Source organism: Hemicordylus capensis, chromosome 3 (genome assembly GCF_027244095.1).
Source record: "Hemicordylus capensis ecotype Gifberg chromosome 3, rHemCap1.1.pri, whole genome shotgun sequence".
Taxonomy (NCBI): domain Eukaryota; kingdom Metazoa; phylum Chordata; class Lepidosauria; order Squamata; family Cordylidae; genus Hemicordylus; species Hemicordylus capensis.
The window spans coordinates 249206609-249224754 of record NC_069659.1 but is presented as its reverse complement, the minus strand read 5'-3'; positions in this window follow the sequence as shown (position 1 = coordinate 249224754).

The window sequence follows — 18146 nt, the reverse complement described above, 5'->3', positions numbered from 1 at the left end:
TATCTTGCATGACAAATCACACCCATAGTTGTCTTCAAAGAAGTGGCTTTTGTATACAAAATTTTGTTTTGCGTGATGAGACTCTAAATCTGGTCCAGGACAGGGGTCATAAAGCTGTCAGTGCCAGGACACAACCCTGTGTGGCACATGAAAGAATAATTATCCCTATCTGGATGTTACATTGTACATGTGTTCAGGCATCTGTACACATGCACATGTGTTTGTGTGAATGATTGTACATGCATGCATTTTTAAAATGAACCTGGATACAGACCTTCTCAAATTCAGGGTAGAGATAGAAAGTGTATTGCTCTACTCAGTGGAACATAATGTGTGAATAACTGTACTTGTGTATAGATCTGTACATGTGCACACTGCACATGGATTATCTGTGCATTGGACCTAATGTGTAAATAGGGCTACAGTATAATGAACCACAGAACCATGGACTGCTTCTGACAATGTGGAGACAATGGGTGGGTTCACACATAATGGCAGCAAGTAAGTATGGGAGAACTGCCAACTTCTGCCTGGCACATGTTCCCACTGCCACTGCCATTTCCCTGGTGTGTGTGAACCTGGAATGTCTGGGGAATGTTGGGCGGAGAACCTCAGCCCCATCATCAAGACAACTTCCAATGACAGTTAAGAATGTCAGGCTGAGGTGGATAAGCAACATTCTTTGCCTGACACTGGAGGAAGTTTCCATGATGTCACAGAACGTGGTGGTAGTGGGAGCACACAGCCAGTGGCAATCTGCAGCTCTTCTGTACTTACTTGCCACTGTACATGTAAAACCACCCTCCATTGTGTGTGAACCTTACAACAAAATAACCCCATACATAAAATAGACCTCATGCCTCATACATAATCTTATACATAAAACCTCATACATAACCTCATACACAAAATAACTTCATACATATCTGTGATTAGAAAAAGAAGTTTCTGGGCCAGAATGCTGAACTTGGCTGGAGCCCTGGCCTCTTAACTGAAAACTAAATATAGAATTTCAGCACTACTACAAACTAAAGTGTGATGTAGTGGCTGGAGCCAGCGTGGTGTAGTGGTTAGAGTGCTGGACTAGGACCAGGGAGACCCGAGTTCAAATCCCCATTCAGCCATGAGACTTGCTGGGTGACTCTGGGCCAGTCACTTCTCTCTCAGCCTAACCCACTTCACAGGGTTGTTGTGAGGAGAAACCTAAGTATGTAGTACACCACTCTGGGCTCCGCGGAGGAAGAGCGGGATATAATTGTAAACATAAATAAATAAATAAGGACTCAAATCCTATTTTAAAAAAAGGACCCTTTCCTCATTAAATCCTGGGAGGGAAGTCAAATGCCTAACTGGGTGCAATCTATCTTTCAAGCAGAACTCAAAGGATTTAGTGTGAAGGCTTCTTGATCTCTTTTCATGATGCCAGTGACCAAGCCTCTAATGTCTAACCTTTTGCTCCAGAAGAAGTCTTTTTACCACAATGGGAAAACTTTTGAGGACATTATGTGTTCAGTGAGTCCTAAATCTTGCAATTTCTGCAGAGAGGAAAAATAATCCCATCAATGGTAGCTTGAATGAATTCCAGTGAGACTTGGATAATAACCCCCTAACAAGCTATACACGACGGATTGCTTAATCTACTCTGTTTGTATATAAAGTGTGGTGGGTCTAATTTTAGCAATATGAAAAGCAGGAAATGGGTGGAAGGGGAGGGGGATGAAACCTCCCTGCCTTACCTCCTCATGGTTCATTGTAGAAAGTCATTCCCTGCCCCCTCCCCCCAGGCCTGACTGATACCACAAGTGAGTCAGGCTCAGAGAAAAAGTGCACAGAGTGATGTAGCATGAGAGCTGAGGGGAAAATTTTTAAATTCCCCTTACCCACATGGTGCATGTCACTTTTGATGCTAAAATGAGACACTCTTATCTCCTGCATTACATGGGTTTAGAGCACACATGTTGCTGTCACGTCTAGTTGGGCCCTATCCAACAGCCCTGTTAAAGGTAAAGTGTGCCATCGAGTCAGTCAACTCCTGCCAACCACAAAGCCCTGTGGTTGTCTTTTAGTAGAATACAGAAGGGTTTACCATTGCCATCTCCCACACAGTATGAGATGGTGCCTTTCAGCATCTTTCCTATATCGCTGCTGCCCGATATGGGAAACATACCAGCAGGGATTTGAACCAGCAACCTCTGGCTTGCTAATCAAGTCATTTCCCCACTGCGCCATGTGGCATTATAAAAAGTGGACACAATAGCATCCCCAAGAGTGTGCTCTGAAGCTCTCCACCCTCCTTGTTCGTGGTTACAATGTTTGTCTCTCTAGACAAACACTACAACCATAGACAATGGGTGTGTGTGCGTGTGTGCAGAGCTTCTGGGCATGTTCCTGCTTTTTATAATGCCTGAACAGAGCTCAGATCTTACCACAGAGACTGATTCCACATATACATACATAACTTGATTTTCTCAGTATCTGGCAGCTGAATGTATTTATTTAACAACCACCAAAACCCCGAAGCAATCGGACACTCCTATGATTTTTAATGAATTTTTGAAATATTTTTAATTTATTTTTGTCATAGGGTATAATGGGACCCAAACCAGCCCATTATCCCTTATTGTAGAGCACCTAGGGGCACAAAAGTGGGGTAGGAAGCTATCAGAATTATTTGAAAGGAATTGGGAAAAAGGCTGATTTTTAAGTGATTTTTGAAGTTTACGCATCTTTAAGGTTTTTCTCCATAAAGAAGCATGGAGGTGTCAGCAAATGTATAGCTTCATGTCGGGGACAAAGGGGTGTCCAAGAGCAGAGTGTGGTGGGTGATAGTGCCCAAGGGGGGCAAGGAAGCTATCCGAATTATTTGAAAGGAATTGGGCACTATTGGGCCCTCTGTGCACTACACCACCACTCACTCTGGGCCACCCCAGCACCCCACAAGTGGCTTTAACGTTTTTCTCCATAGGTAATAATGGAGGTTTTAACAGCCCCATAACTGCACTTGGGGGGTGCTGGGGTGGCCCAGAGCGAGGGAGCCAACCACCCCCATGGGTTGCTAACCCATAGGGTACTGGGTTTTGTTGTTTCTGAAGTGTTCTGAGTGTAGATTCTTTGGTAGCATATATGTTTTTCAATGACAAACCATGAATCCACTCTCATTGTTAACATTAAAGACACATAAATTTCAAAAATCACTTAAAAATCAGCCCTTTGCCCAATTCCTTTCAAATAATTCTGATAGCTTCCTTGCCCCCCTTAGGAACTACCACCCACCACACTCCACTCTAGGACACCCCTTTCCCCCCGACGTGAAGATATACATTTGCTGCAATCCTCATTATTCCCTATGAGGAATTCCAAAATACTTTTAAAATTCACCAATAATCAGAGGAGTGTCTGATTGCCTTGGGGTTTTTTGGGTGGTAGGCACCCCTGGGTGTCTACCACCCACCCAACATTTGTGCCCCTAGGTGCTCCACAATAGGGGATATGGGCTGGTTCAGTTCCCATTACACCCTATGAGAAAAAAATAAAATAAAATTCAAAAATTCATAAAAAATCATACGAGTGTCCAATTGCTTTGAGGTTTGGGTGGCAGGTAGCCATGGGTGCCAGATACCACCCCACCCACTTTTGGAGGTTCTAACCAGTTTTAACCAGTTCAAAATGGTTTGAAACAGTTCAAATTCAAACTGAACCGGGGGGGTTCGAGCAAAACCAAAACCGAACCACCCCATCCCGGTTCAAACCTGGTTCAAATTAGAACCAACCGGGCAAACTGGTTTTGTGCACATCCCTACAAATCACATCAGAGAGCAGGAGAGTGAGAGAGATTTTTTGTTGCTGTTAGTTTGACAGCCACGGAGGAGAAGCAGAATACGGGCTTGGAGGCTTCACTGCTTCTGTTGCTGCCGATGGACTGTGGTCTGCAGAAGAGGTCAGCAGCAGAAGAGAGCCAACCCACATGTCCCAACAACACAATTAGTCCCTCCCTCCCTATGCAGGCATGGGGTGGGGCATGGGGAGCTCTGGGCGTTTTAGGGCTGCTTGATTTCTTTTTGTGCTGGCCACCCTGGATAGAGAAGAGTGGGGGGAGAGAGAACCCCTGTGGTTGCTGAGATGTGGCAACACAGCGGGGGCGGGGGGAGACAGGGATGGAAGCCTGGAACCATGTGTGTTGTTGTTGACTTTGAGTTTGCAAGATGCAGTTGTATGATAGCACTTCATGAACTTAGAAGCCAGCAAGGGTGTGAATCCCGGCTGGATAAAGATCTATTATTTAGAGCTCAGAGATTTTAGTGGGAAGAAGCAGCTGCTCCCCCACTGAATCTTTTGCAGAAAACTTGCGTTTACCCTGGTGTCTCCCAGCCCCACCCCTCGTCAGTGATCATGCACTGTCTAGTGATGCAGAACTAGCATTGCGGGGGGCAGGGGGAGCAGAGTTGGGTGTGTAGTGGTCTCTGATAGCCCGCAGGGATGTCAGGGTAAACAAAACTTATATGTGGACTGGCACACTGAATCCGGAGTGGATTCAAATCAAAAGCCCTGTCTGTAAAGCCGCCTTGGGACTATTTGTCCAACATACGTATTGGAACTATCTGACTGCACAGGCCTAATAGCCTCTATTGTTTTCCTTTGGATACCTCTTTGGCCTGCTGAGTACATTTTGCCTTTTACTGGCTTTCCGCACATTAAACTGACTGCCCCAAGAAAGGTTATACTGAAAGGTTTTACATTACGCTAACTCCTACTGCTGCTAGGTTCTGTCTTGGTATATGCAAATTGTAGAGGTTTGTAGCACATCTGTGACAGGGGCAAGCATTTCCTATGCTGAATGCCTGTAGACCTTTTATACCTCTGTGTCTGTAGACACAATTCTTGAATCACATTTTGTGAAAATGAAATGAAATAAAATAGCAAGGTCTGATTGCTTTGTCTTTTGAAACATTCACAGACTCAGACTTGCATAAAAAATGGGGAAGAGCAGAGCACCCAACGAGCACCTCCGTTAATACAAGAACATTCTGAGTTTTGTTGAAATGTCTTATGGAATGGCTGAATGAGTGCGCCATCTCACGTGTGGTCGGAAGCCCGCAGCGAGCTGCTGTCACTCACGTCGCTATCTTTATGAGCAATTTTGTCAAGCATATATGATTCCAATGAGTTTTTCACAGCAGCTGAAGACAAACAGAGAAAATGGTGAAAGCCTCCAGGAATGCAGAAGGAAAATGGAGAGAAATATGGCTGCATTACCATAAGAACAAGCAAGACACACAAGTTCAGAATAATCGAGTATAACAGGAAAAGTGGAGCTTGAGGTGAGAAGATTCTAAAGCGTTTTGGAGGAACTGTTCAGCTCTTCCTTTGAACTTTATGCTTCATTGCAAAACTTCTGGCAAGGATGACTGAAGGAAAAGCAAGGCAGTGTAGCATAGAGACTAGGGCTGCATACCTAGGCACATTTACTTGGGTGTAAGCCCCACTGAATTCAATGGAACTTACTCCTCCTGAGTAAGCATGCAAACAGTGCCTTTCTGCTTCAAGTACCACCTCTGCCATAATTATATGGAGGCTCAAGAACAAAGAGAAAGGAATATACAGCTTCAACACCGTATAGTAAACTGGAAGCTACTATTAACCATGATGCTCTGTGGATGAAGATAGGAAGATCATTCCACCCCTGTATCTTTGGGGTGCAATTCTATAATATAAATTGCCAGCATTAACATCGCACTTGAATTAGGTATAATACTAGAAGGGTCAGTTCCATTGGGATTGGGCCCTCTTGGAACTCACTAGGTAACCTAAAGCAGATTAAAAACAAAACAAACGAACAAATGGATAGGGAAGCCAAGGCCCAAATGTAGCTGATGAGGCCTTGCAGAAAAGGAATATTTTCAGTCTCTGTTTAAAAAGGCCAAGAGGGAACTGTAGTGCCACCCATGAGAAAACCCTGGCTCTGTCCCCGTCAAACAGATCTTACCTAAAGGCAGGACAGAGAGTCGGGCCTCGGGCTTACACAGCCCTCAGTCCATTGTCATTCCTAGAGAGATGCACAAATGCTGCTGCATTCTAATTAAAAGCAGGGCCCTGGCTGCAGAAGCAGAATGCCTACTAAGCACAAGGTCCTCGCTGTTCCAACACTACTCCACTGGGGATACTCGAAAGAAGTGATGGAACAGCAATGATGCTGTGCTTAGTAGGCAGGGGAAAACAGTAAATGCAGGTTCATTTGAGAGGAGGAAGTGTTCAAGATAGTCATAGGAACATAGGAAGCTGTCATATACTGAGTCACACCATTGGTCCATCTGGCTTAGTATTGTCTACACAAACTGGCAGCGGCTTCTCCAAGATTGCAGGCAGGAATCTCTCTCAGCCCTATCTTGGAGATGCCAAGGAGGGAACTTGGAACCTTCTGCTCTTATCTGAGCAGCTCCATTCCCTAAGGAGGATATCTTACAGTGCTCACACATCAAGTCTCCCATACAAATGTAATCAGGGATGACCCTACTTAGCTAAGGGGACAAGTCATGCTTGCTACCACAAGACCAGCTCTCCTCTCCCAAACTAGCTCTCCTCTCCCATTTAATCAATTTAGACCATTTAGGACCATAAAGATTGCCTCAAACATGTCAACTTTCCTGCACAGCAAACACTTCAGTGTAGGAAACTGCATGTAAATTGCAAGTAGGTCGTTATATATGATGACTGTACATGTGTTGAATAAGCCAAGACCAGGCTGAGCTTATGCCACGAGTCTCAGAGCACAGAGAAAACACAAAACATGGTACTGACTGCTAAAGTCAGCTGCCCAAGAAACTCAGCTTTTTCTTTTTTTTAATGGTTTCTAGACTTTATGGGTGTGAAAATATGCTTGAAAGTTTGTGAATAGTGCAGGTAATCCCAGATGCCAAAGGGATGGAATAAGTTCTCAGTGGTTACATGTATGGCAGAAGGAGAGGGTGCTGCTTTGCCTATAAGATGACTAGGCAAACCTGTATAAATGATGGAAATGATCTATGCTCTACAGTGAGTGAGGTGGCAAATGTACCCACTGTATATGGTGTTAATGCTTGTAGATAAGGGGGGGGGGAATTAAGATAATCAATAGATACCCAAACTGGCAAATTGCCATCTTTCTTTATTGAGGCTATTAATATAGTGCAGCTTCATACGTCTTCACGTTGGATGGCTGGTTGCTCATTCTGGACAGTTGCAGAGTTTTTACCATGTGATGGTGAAAAAACAAACCGAATTGCATCATTTATGCAGGTCACAGAATCCAGATATTCTGGGTGCTGTATTTGAAATGTTTTAAAGCACAGAATATCCACAGTGCAATCTAAGGCTTCCCAGTACATGTGCCGTACATAGCTAGGGTGGCCAACTCTGCGTTGCTGAAATTGGGACAGGGACTCGGGGGGTGGGGCTGGGGGCATGGCCACCTAGGGGTGGAGCCATCTAGAGGCAAGGCTTGTCTTTTTAAAGCCATGCTGCCACTGAGTGGCGGTGGAGCAGGACAGGCGGTGAGAGCAGAAGCCTGAAATTGCCCATCTACCTCATTTGGAGGAAGGCAGGGCTGAGGAAGGGAATCTTTCGCCTGCCCTCTTTCCGACTCCCTCCTCCGGCTCCTGCAGTCAGTGTCAGTGCTGCAGTGAGTGCTTGAGAGGGCTTTTCTTAATTCTTTTAGCTGCCTGTCAGCATGCCCGCCCCAGCCAGCCCTGCCCTGGAGCAGCCATTCCCAGAGTTTGGGAGGCACCAGGAGAGCTCTTGCCACCCATCCTGCTCCACCGTCATGACTCTACAAGTTTTTTTAAAAAAACATTTCAAGTTCAAAAAGTGGGAGAAATTGCATCCCAAATGAGACAAGCATTTACCCGCTGCAAGTCGGGATGTCCCGCACAGTGCGGGACAGTTGGCAACCCTGGACTCTGCCTTATTCCTGTCCTTGGGAATGTGATTCAAATGTTTTTGTGCAACAGCAGGGGACTGTATTGGGAGCAAGGAACCCTCCTGGCAAAATGGCAGTGCTAAGAGAGATGGCTTTGTCAGTGCTGGGCCCGGGATCAGCATAAGGCTATGCATTTTAGTAATGGGTTGGCACAAGGCATCTTGTGTCCCATCAAGAAGTTTTGTGTGTCATTAGAAGAGAATGAAACAGAATCACCCCTAGCTTGAGTGAAGGACTTGAATGATCTGCAACAGTTAAAATTCACACAGAGATACTCATTAATACATATTTGAAATAATTCCTAATATTCTAAAAAGGGAGCAAAAGCAGAAGAATGACAAATTGATATATGAGGAACAATATAAGTGACATGGCTGATAAATTATCTTCTGATATGTTAATGAGTTTCAGTTAGAGAAGCTGGCAAGAGAAGATTTATTAAGATTTTAATAAAAAAAATTAAATGAAATGGTATGAATGAATGAATTCCTCTGTACTGAGAGGCAGATGGGTACCATTTGAAGAGAAGTTTAATGTTCTAGACTGAGAAAAAGAAATGCTACTATAATTTCGCAAGCCTTTCAAATATGCATACATACTTTCTGCATTTGACTAATTAAAAGTTTTAAAAAGACTTTATTAACATAAATTTGTAACAAACATAATGAAAAACAAAGTCTGTATGATTTGAAATCTACATATTTGATTAATTCTTTATTTTAAAAAGATTAAAATATACATGCATTTCAGATTAGAGCTGAACTGAATATTTGCTAAAGTTCTTTTTGGTAAGTTTAAACTGATTATATTAGGGTTTAGTACATTTTGAAATCCCCTTTGAAGTTTTCATGAACTTCTGTGACTGAGCCCAAAGCCAAACAGCTAAATGATAACAACAAAAGGATAAATAATTAAATGTTATCCAAGTAAGAATTGCCATGTAGACCCATGGTGTCATTGTGGATTGAATTTCAAACTTTGAGGTGCTTCACACAAGCAGTGAGAAGTGCCAAAATGGGGTCTGCAAGGAAAATGGTTTTGACCCGCTCGACCCAAAAACTATCAGGCTGCCCAGACAATTACTGACTCCATCATGGAGCTAGTTGGGGTGGTGGGGTTCGGGGGCCAGGAAGTCCCAGAATTCTGGGGAGCCCTTCTTGTAGCCTCCCCATTGGGGGGCTACTCATGAGTCGCTGCTGTGTGGAGCCATGCCGTGGCTACCCACGATCAGATAACCAGGGTTAGTGGGGCATGCACTCCGCTAACCTCATTGGGGGGCACATTTAAGTGGTCTTGCCACCAGGAGCAGCATGGCTCCCACTGCAGCACACGACCAGCTGAAACCGCGCTGGGCTCCCTTAGCTTGGTTTTGGCTGGTCATGAGAATTGCCCCTTTGAGTCAGGAGATCTGGGTTTAAATCTTGCTAACCCTTGATAACAGAGACAAAGATACACCTTTTACAGTGGCGATTGTTATGTTTAGCCAGTGGGAAGCTACAGTCCCCATTCAGTCCAGTACAGCATCTTTCCAGTATCTACCTTGTATTGCTTTTTAGATTGTGAGCCTTTGGGGACAGGGGACCTTTTCATTCTTTTTTCTGTGTAAACCACATTGAGAACACTTGTGTTGAAAAGTGATAGATAAACCACCTTCTTCTTCGTCTTCTTCGTCTTCTTCTATAATTAATAAAATTCCTGTTCAGCTGTGAAGCTCACTGGAAGACTGTAGGCCCCTCACTATCACAGAGCCTAACATACATCAAAGGGCTGCTGGGCCTTGTTTTATTTAGCTTGTAATTGTTTTATTTATTCTGTTTTTTTATTTCAAGCTTTTTTGTTAGCCACCTTAGACTATTTGGAAAGGCAGGATATAAATCCCAGCAATAAATAAATATGTACACTGCCCTGAATTCCTTGGCAGAAGAGCAGGATTTAGATATATTATTAATATGGTTACTTGCCATGCTGCGCCAGAACACAACTTTAGGTGAGAAAAATATGATTCAAGAAGAATATAAAATTTGAAGGTAGTAGCTGTATTAGTTCATTGGAGTGGGGAAAACCCAACGCCACAATATGCTCAAGACTGTGTCATTTTGGTTGATCCTAATAAAAGTATTACCAGATTGTAGCATAAAGAAGAATACATTTCTAATTAACATTCCCCAGTTCCAGCAAAAGAAAAAGATTATGGGTCAATCCAAAGAACTGGGAGTACAACAAAATATGATAAAATATTTGATCTGCTCTGTCAAGTTTGATAGCTGTTAACCCATGGTTAGGGGGAGATGTCTGGATTACAATGTTCAAATTAAAGCCATTTTAGTGGTATAAGATCATTGTTCCAAGATCCAGTTTTAAAGGTCAGAAAGTACATTTCAAACAGAAAGAGGAAATATATTATTTTGAGCTTATGGATTCATGGCATTTGTTACTAATCTAAAGTTAATACAAAAAAAGTTCACTGTTAAAGGAAGCAAGGAAGTTTATCATGAAAGAAGATGGTTGTGTTTGTTCTCAGTATAGCAACATTATAGAGTTTAAGAGGTTCCAATGTATGTACAGTAAGAGATGATGCCTCTGATGGCTGGCACTGCAGCAGCTCCAGTCGTGTCATTCACCTTTTAAAGACCAAGGAACCCTCCTCCAGGTGGGATTCCAAAGGAAGGGGATTTAGAATGGAGCAGAGAGTGGCAGTTAAATTCAATTTCTGTAAGCTCAGAGTGTTAGATAGGGATGGATAGGGCTAGAGAGAGAATATCTAGATAAATAAGATCTGTTCTGGGACTGGTGGGGTTCCAGGGAGGAACCGTGTAGGACAGGATCTGTGTCTATAGGTTACAGGCGATCCAACTGTGGCTCCCTCAGTCATATTGTTTATCTATCTGTCCATGCACACTGTGTAGAACATCTGCCATTGGGTGAAATCTTTGTGTCATAATCTTACATCATACCATATATACAGAGAGATGCTTCACAAGATCAAAGTGAAGTGCCTTGAGGTGGTTTGCGGGGAGAGCAAATGTAGCCCATTCTCCCCTCAAATGAGCAGGTAGCCATCCCTGGGTAGCTGGATCAGCCGCCCACACGACTACCAGCTCTGTCACAGAGCTGGTAGGGGTGATGGGGATCGGGGAGCCTCCTGGCCCCCAGAAGTCCCAGGATGCCCTGTGCTAGTGCACGGGGCATTCTGGGGAGACCCCCAAGGCCAGGAGGCTGGCTGTAGCCTCACAATTGTGGGTTACTTGCGAGTCGCCGTGGCACAGAGTGGTTTTGTGTACCCCCGAAAACTCCCCCCGGTTTGGCTCAAATTTGAGCCAGTCCAGGGTTCAAAAAGTTAGAAGTGACCTGGGCATGCAAATAGTCCATATGCATGTGTGGCATCCTTCAAAATGGCTGCCGTGAGCTGGGAGAGGGCCGGAAAGGCCCCAAAATGGGCTGAACTGGCCCCGTAAAGAATGGGGGAGGCCGGGGGGGTGGGGGGAGGAGAGGAGAGGGGAGTGCTTCAGAGACCCCTCCACAGCCATGGCAGCACCCTACAGAGGCAGCAAAGTTACCCCGGGCCAGGTGGTGAGTTAATTTTTAAAAACTTTTCAAACCCTGGAGCAGCTCCGAGCTGGCCCTGGGGGTTCAGCTCAAGGAACCAATTCAATGCTGAACAGGTTCAATCTCGAGCCAGTTTGCGCATCTCTACATTAACTCTGTATTTTTCTTCTTTCCTCCTCCTCCTCCTCCTCCTCCTTTTGATTTTATTATAACTCTTTGTAAGAAATACCCAATATTGTTGGCAGTAGCATGAATTGGCTTGTGTGATTCTTCCCCCCCCCCCCGCTTATGACTCACCACTTGATGTTGAGAACTATCAACTAACTCTGGGCCGGTTCAATTTAATGTTGTCCCCAATGTATGTTCCAAGTCATGCTCAGAGCATGCCCATCCTGAAATCACTGAAAGATGTCCTGAAGATCCTGTGGGGATATTCTTTAATTGCATGAGAGGGGTGTTCATCCAAATCACTCCCCTATGCATGCTCCAAAATCCCATTTAAACAGGGTTTGGAGCACATGTAGAGTGGTGATTTGGATGAACACCCTCTCATTCAATTGGGATGTCCTGCAGTGACAGGTTAGGATGTCCTGCTGTGAAATCATGGTGGGCATATTCTTGGCAGATTCTTGTCCTGATCGCATGATAAGGCTGTTTACTGTTTGAACCAGCCCTCAGGGATTGGCAGTTCTAAGGGCCCTTGATGGGTAAATGCCATGGGCCCCTTCCTCCATAGGGGGTTTCCTTGGGAGCAAATTAAAGGAGGTGTGGGTGGAGAAGGGGGACCTCTGGCACCTCTTTCTCCCACCCTGCACCCGCTTCAAAGCCTGCAAGGGTTAGATTGGAGGCCGATCTTATCCTTACAGTCATTGCAAAGGCAGGAGGTGAAGAAGAAAGGGAACTTCTCTCAACCCCTTCTCAACCAGCTCCCCTTTCAAAGCCTGGATGAGGTAGATCAAGTTCTTCTCACCAAATCACATCTAACTACCCCCCAGTATAAAATGTGGTTTGGTGATCTGAGAAGAGTGTGATTTGCTTCTGAAGCAACAACAGATGAAAAGACCCGAACAAGCCCATGCAAACCCTGGTGTGCATAAAGTGCCTCTGCTATAAAAGCACATCAGAGAAGCTGCCTTGCAGTGATATATCGTGAGAGATCTTTTTGATTTTCTTTTTTTGTTAACACTAATGTTGTGAGATATTAACATGAACACTATGCAAAAACCTCAACAAACGAGCTGTGGTTCCTTTCTCACTAAACATGTAACTTTATTTGTATTAGCTAAAGCCCTGTAAAGGGGAGAGATGAAGAGTAATGGCAGGAGAGAGGGCACGCCCTCAACTCCTGTCTGTGGCTTCCAGCGGCATCTGGTGGGCCACTCTGTGAAACAGGATGCTGGACTAGATGGGCCTTGGGCCTGATCCAGCAGGGCTGCTCTTACGTTCTTAGTTTCAGCATTCTCCCTAAATCATTGTATCTCCTCCCTCCACAGATCATAGCTAAGGTTTGGCCAGTGGGTGCACTGCCATACCTAACATGTTTTCAAACAGGTTTTTAAATGTATGGCAGGCAACTTCCATTTAAAGAATGAAAGAACATTTTTTAAAAATTAAAAATTAGCAATAATTCTTGTTTAAAAAAATCAGTAGAAGGTGTCTGTTACCTTTTAAAATGCTGTTTTTATTTTCTATTTTCCCATTTTTATTCAGCATTAAACCAGCCAGCTCCCAAATGATAAAAACAAAGTAAATTGAAATGAAATAGAATTTAAAAGTTCCAGGCCCTGGGCAGCAAGCACTACTGAAAATGTACACTGTGTGTGTGTGCAGGGCCAATGCCAGACTATTTTGTGCCCTAGGCAAGGCAAGGCTAAGTACTTGCACGCCCCGCTTACACCCCCCCCAACCCTACACTCTGCACCCCTTTGAGGTCTGTGCCCTAGGTGGCTGCCTAGTTGGTCTAATGGTAGCACCGGCCCTGTGTGTGTGTGTGTGTGACCATTCCTTTCTTATACAGATTGCTGGTTAATAGTGCAGAAAGAGTGGTTAATGGTTCATCAGTGGGTTAAGAAATGAGCTCCAAGACAACTGAGAAATGGCTGACATGATGTCCAGCGCTTTGTATCGGTAACACTGTACTGCCAGCTTGCTGTGCCCTTCAGAAGTAGTGTTGGGACTGTTCAAAATGGGCAGATGTGCAAGCAGCACTTTTACAGGTCCCCCCATTGTGCTAAATGGGAAAAAATGGAGGAAATGCTGCCTTTGAAGTGCACAAGAGCCCCACAAAGCAGCATTATGGACATAACAGAGCATTATGTAACACTGTGCATAATGTCAGCCAGTCTTTCTTGTCAGCTTTGAAGGAGACAGCCGTTAGAGCTTGGAGAAAATAACACCAACGGAGGAAAGCGGATGCAGGGAGAGAGAAACAAGAGCATGCGTGAGAGAGAAGAATCAGCAATGAGCAGTTTCAAAGCAAAAGAGTGAGGGGCAGGGAGAATGGGCTGTGTATTTATAAAATTGGAAATAAGAATGATGTTTTTTAAAAAGTAACTAGGCTGAAGCTATCTTGGGGGTACAGGTCCTCCCTCTGGTACTCAGAGGTGCTCTTACCCCTGGACTTCAGGGCCAAAGTCCAGGGCCTCCACACCCCCTAGGAGCCCCCAAATCCTTTTTAGTCTGTCCTGGGTGGTGTGCCCTCAAGAACCTATGTGTTAAAAAATGATGCTTAACTAGCAGGGGTGGGGGGCCTTCAAAGGCTTTTAGTCCAGGCTCCAAAACTACCTAGGTGCTCTATTGTGGGGTAATGGATCTGCTGCCTTGTAGAAGTGCATCATGTTTGTGCTCTTCTTGTACATTTTTACTGTAAATGAAGTCAATATTACAAAAACACCATATGTCCTCAGTGCTCTCTTACAGAAAGGAAACGAAAGTCTGGTTACTCCTCCTGTGAAATTGCTCAAGAATGTTGAGGTAGTGTGACAATATCTTTGTCCCATTCTTGCTGCCTTCAAGAGGATCATAGCAGCCTTGGTATCAGTGGGCATGTCTTGCTCCTAATGCAACATTGTTCTGAAAGTGCAGAATCTGAAAGAAGCCGAATTAAAATACCCACCCACCTTCACACACCGCAAGGTCTCCTGAGCCAAACAGCCTGGCCCTTGCCCTCCTTATCCCCCCAGTGTCTCTTCCAAAGGGGTGACCCCCTTTGGTGGTGACCCCACCGGCAGTGGCCCACCACCACAGCCAACGTTCCTATATAGTCCGGAGCTAGGCAGCTGACCCCAGGAACTGCTGAGTCACCCACCCCTGGCCCCAGTTCTGCACACACTCCCCAGATGTTACCCAGAGGCAGCAGGCTGCAGTCTCACAGGGGGAAGCAGAAGCAGGCAGGTGGTAGCAGAAGGAGCCAACAGCACACACTCGGTCTCTCACCCCGAGCAGCACTAAAGGGGAAGCAGATGGTGACCTTCTCACTCCTCTGCTGGGCTTCTAGGGGACTGAGACACAGGCAACATTCCTATAAAGCCCAGAGCTATTGTTCCATGCACTAGGTTATGTTATTTATTTATTATTTTATTTTATTTTATTTGTATACTGCCCTTCCAAAATGGCTCAGGTGCATGTTCCATGCACTAGATTCTAAACTAATTCTCATTTTTATTTATTGCTATCCTTTTTTCATTAATTATGCTTTCAGTGGCCAGTTAAGAAATGCTGGAAGAACTGCAATGGATGTTATCATGATCCACCCCCAAATGGTGCCTCTGTGCCATCCCCCTCCGCATGAGTTTCTCTGGGTTTTATTTACCAGCAGAAACTGGTGGATGACACCCACATGTAGCAACATAAAGCTGCTACATTTCACACAACAAAATGTGCACAGGCCTAATTAGGTATAATTTTATACACCGCTGACCTTTTCCAAATTCAGCAGAGGTCGAAAGATGCTCTTACTGAAGACAAGTGAATGTGCCACAAGCGTTCTATTTTAGAATCCCTTTTAGCTCCTGGAAGAATAGCATCTGGTCCCATCGACTTGTTCCTATTTTGGCTGCCAGTGTGTTGCATCACCTCTGCTTGATACATTGTGTTGGACAGCGAGAGCAGGCCCTGAAGGCTTTCTGAGGACAAAATAAATAGAGGCTGCAGAGGCTCCAAGAACTCTGTGCCCTACTCCACAACAAGAAGTGTCATGTTTGGAAAAAAAAATTGAATCTTAAGCCCCTCCATCATTGGTGATATTATCTGCAACATGTTTAGAAATAATTTGGATTTACTGTATCAATCTCAACTAGTGTTTAGCTGCTGTTGTACCCTTATTTCAAACATATTTTCTAGAAGCAGAGCCTTCTGAAGTCACAGGAACTGTTGCAGACCTCTCTGGTACCCAGAGCAGCCAGTCAGCCCTATTACCAGAGTAAGCCAGGATTCAAGCAAGCACCTCTCAGGCTCCTATGAGCAGAGGCGTAACAAGACTGGAGTGGGCCCGGAGACAAAATTTTAAAATGGGCCCCTCGCTGATACACACACACACACACACACACACACACACACACACACACACACCACAATATATCGTCATGTGACATGCCTCTGGGGGGCCCCTCGAGGCGTGGGGGGCCCCAGACAGCCGCCTCCCCTTGCCTAATAGTAGTTACGCCCCTGCCTATGAGCCTGACCGCAATCCCACCCCTGCTCCCCTCCCACTGCCAAGGAACTCCTGCAATACCTTTGCTGATCGGAGGACCCTTCAGGTGTTATGAGGCAGTCTGTGTAAGGAGAATTCAAAAATACCCCTTGGTATCTACCCCCGTCAACTGAGCAAAGGGTGGTGTGTCGGAAGCCCCTTGTGTCCTGTGATCACGGTGACCTTGGCTCCAGCCTCAGAGGTTGGGCTGTCCAACTAATCTCCCTTCCGATGCCTGTTTGCGAGACAGGCCACACATCCTAGAGCTCTTGCCCCTTGGCCCTTGCTTCCTTGATCTCCCACTCGCTAGGCAGCTCTCACCAATCTGGCCCCTCATCATTGGCCAGTCCGTATTTATATACTGTCGAAATCCAGCGGGTAGTCTCGCGAGAGTTCTTAGTCATTAAGGTCACATACATTGCATTGCATTGAAACTACACAATAAGTGTGTTCTCATGAGAAGCCTAACCCAGCCTGGGTTGAGCTGCTCGTGTGGAGTGCCAGGATCCACGTGGATCCCCATGCTCCCGCCCAGCCTAATCCTACTCCTAAGCCCAGCTCTAAGCCAAGGATAAAGGCATGCCCTTAACCCAGCTGCTGGGGTCGTGTATCTCCAGATGATCCCCATTGTTAATGGAACTGACCCTGGAGTATTTGGTCAGCACCCCAATGTCTGGGTTTTGGGGGGGAAATAACTCTTAAAGGGGCCCAGTTCCACCAGTTTTAATTTGTGTAAACCTTTGGACTCAAGAAATGACTAGATTGAGGTAGGATATAGTTTATCAAATAAAAGGATTTATTTGATAGAGGGGAATACCGGAAGAGAATTGTGTGGTTACATAAGTTAAAATGCATTTCTAGATAAATTTACTACTAGGAGGCATTTTAGATTAACCTCTAATAAAAATACGGTTTCCAAGTAAACCAACTGCAATGAGGCATTTTAGCTTAAAGTATAATTTGTATGAAATCCCAGGCGAGCAAGAGAGAAAAGGAACATAGGAAGCTGCCATATACTGAGTCAGACCATTGGTCTATCTAGCTCAGTATTGTCTGCACAGACTGGCAGTGGCTTCTCCAAGTTTGCAGGCAGGAATTTCTCTCAGCCCTATCTTGGAGATGCCAGGGAATGAACTTAGAACCTAAATGCTCTTCCCAGAGCAGCCCCATCCCATAAGGGTAATATATTTTTCAGTACTCACACGTCTAGTTTCCCTTTCATATGTAACCAGGGTAGACCCTGCTTCGCTAAGGGGACAAGCCATGCTTGCTACCCCAAGACCAGCTCTCAACTTGAGAGATAAATGCCAAGGGGGGTTGGATTTAAGAAAGGGGAGCAGAGAGAGTTTCAGGGCCCAAGTTGGGGTGAAGGCTCATATTCACTTGTTCTGCACGGTGAGTCCCAGGGGCTCCTGGAGGGATTGCCGAGTCTCACTCTTCAGTGTGATAGAAAGCGGGAGGGGTGTAGAGATTAATAGAGGGAGAGATGCCAATGAGAAAGGTTTCTCCAAGGGTTCAGCTTCCTATGGGTGCGAGGCAAGCTGGATGGATTGGCACAAGGAACGATCCGGATAATGATTTCAAGCTCTTTGTAGGAGGGCAAAAGCAGTGCCCAATGGAGTCCCAGGTAGAGCATAAGAGGGAGCATGAAGGTTGCTGGATGGAATCCCGAGTGGAGCACAAGAGAGTGCTTATTACAATGGAGTCCCAAGTAAAAGGGACAAGGGGACACGAAGATCGTGGGGAGCATCTGATGGAGTCCCCAGTGTAAAGCAGGAGGGAATACACTGGGTCCTTAAACTGGGGATACTTCTATCCCAAAACATGCCTTGGGGGCCTATTCCTGCTGTTGTATTTTGCTGATTAGAGGCCCAGGGTGGGCCTGGATGGAATGCATTGTGTGTGATCACTCTTTCCTGGGTGTAACAATGTGGGGATCACCTTTTGTGTGCAAGTCTG